Source organism: Lissotriton vulgaris, chromosome 3_1, assembly GCF_964263255.1.
Source record: "Lissotriton vulgaris chromosome 3_1, aLisVul1.2, whole genome shotgun sequence".
Lineage (NCBI taxonomy): Eukaryota > Metazoa > Chordata > Amphibia > Caudata > Salamandridae > Lissotriton > Lissotriton vulgaris.
Window position 1 is genome coordinate 1,721,183,915 of NC_141689.1, and position 2,439 is coordinate 1,721,186,353.

A 2,439-nucleotide genomic window follows, 5' to 3' on the forward strand; every position below is an offset into this window, starting at 1 on the left:
GATTTGCATATCGCCATTGTCTAACCCAGGGTGGTGTGGAGTGCAAAAAAACGATGGATTTGGGCCCAGATCTTTGGACTGGGGTGAATGCGTGACATTGATCCACATTCTGTCCATCACCTGTTTTGTTTGCAATTGCCGCCATAAGTGCGCTGGGGATGCTCAGACGTGGGTCCCAGGCACTCCACACCACTGGAGTCAAGCTAGCCGGGCTGATGAGAGGTGTTACCTCGAAACCGGTCCGGTGCTCGGATGCTTGATTCCGTTCTGGGAAGGACATGGCTTTTGTCGTTCGGACTGGACTGTTCCCATGGGGCACAGGGTCAGAGCTGATTTGCATATCGCCATTGTCTAACCCAGGGTGGTGTGGAGTGCAAAAAAACGATGGATTTGGGCCCAGATCTTTGGACTGGGGTGAATGTGTGACATTAATCCACATTCTGTCCATCACCTGTTTTGTTTGCAATTGCCGCCATAAGTGCGCTGGGGATGCTCAGACGTGGGTCCCAGGCACTCCACACCACTGGAGTCAAGCTAGCCGGGCTGATGAGAGGTGTTACCTCGAAATCGGTCCGGTCCTCGGATGCTTGATTCCGTTCTGGGAAGGACATGGCTTTTGTAGTTCGGACTGGACTGTTCCCATGGGGCACAGGGTCTGAGCTGATTTGCATATTGCCATTGTCTAACCCAGGGTGGTGTGGAGTGCAAAAAAACGATGGATTTGGGCCTAGATCTTTGGACTGGGGTGAATGTGTGACATTGATCCACATTCTGTCCATCACCTGTTTTGTTTGCAATTGCCGCCATAAGTGCGCTGGGGATTCTCAGACGTGGGTCCCAGGCACTTCACACCACTGGAGTCAAGCTAGCCGGGCTGATGAGAGGTGTTACCTCGAAACCGGTCCGGTCCTCGGATGCTTGATTCCGTTCTGGGAAGGACATGGCTTTTGTAGTTCGGACTGGACTGTTCCCATGGGGCACAGGGTCAGAGCTGATTTGCATATCGCCATTGTCTAACCCAGGGTGGTGTGGAGTGCAAAAAAACGATGGATTTGGGCCCAGATCTTTGGACTGGGGTGAATGTGTGACATTGATCCACATTCTGTCCATCACCTGTTTTGTTTGCAATTGCCGCCATAAGTGCGCTGGGGGTGCTCAGACGTGGGTCCCAGGCACTCCACACCACTGGAGTCAAGCTAGTCGGGCTGATGAGAGGTGTTACCTTGAAACCGGTCCGGTCCTCGGATGCTTGATTCCGTTCTGGGAAGGACATGGCTTTTGTAGTTCGGACTGGACTGTTTCCATGGGGCACAGGGTCAGAGCTGATTTGCATATCGCCATTGTCTAACCCAGGGTTGTGTGGAGTGCAAAAAAACGATGGATTTGGGCCCAGATCTTTGGACTGGGGTGAATGTGTGACATTGATCCACATTCTGTCCATCACCTGTTTTGTTTGCAATTGGTCCAAATAATGCAGCAGGGTTACGTAAATTATGCAGCATTAAAAGGCAAATTATGTGGCATAATACGGCACCTATTTAATTGTAACTGTAATCGTTATTGTAAATTGTATTCATAAAGGGATTACTACCCTTGACCAGACATTAAAGTGCTTTTCAGTGCATAGCACTCTGGTTTTGAACACAAAAATGATTAGTGGTGGATTAGTATAAGGAAATATGAGTTAATTTGAGCGGTGGACATGCTCGTCTGTTTGCTGGATTGAAAAGGATAATGGAGTGATAGAAAATGGAAGAGTCTAGAAAGTATTATTTGGGAAATCATAGTTGTAAAAAGCAGTGTGGGATGAGTAAAAGGAGATGGAGGAGGGAAGAGTTTCTAGTAAGGGATTAGGGAAATCATAGTAAAATGAGGTTTAGGGTGATGCAAAGAAGTGATACATAAAGGAAGAATTTAGAAAGGGTTGTTTGGGAGATTACAATAGTAAACTGAGGCTTGGTTTGAACTGAGGAGGGATAGAGATGAGAAGAGTCTGGAAAGGGTTATTTTGGAGACATAATAGTAGAATGAGGTTTGTGATAGTATTACTTCATTATTTTGTTAATTGTACACTTGTTAACACTGTCTGGGCATTGGTTGCAACTCAGTAGTACCAGTTTAACACCCAGAGTCTCATTAAATACTAAACCATTGGAGTGTGATCTTGAGTCTCTTCATACACATTTAATTATTCAGATTTAAAAAAAAACATTTTCATTTGCATTTTCATTTAATTAAATACATCACATCAGTATTGGCGACAGTGACATAAGAAGATATATCACATACATTTTACACCTTAACATGAGGCCGATTAACAACATCAATGCTGATGGTTTTCCCCTCCTGTGCTGATCCCGATTTATTCCCATTGTTCATGACGAGCTCAGCTCGTCATGAGCACAGCTCAACCGTGCCTCATGGCGAGCTGAGCTCGTC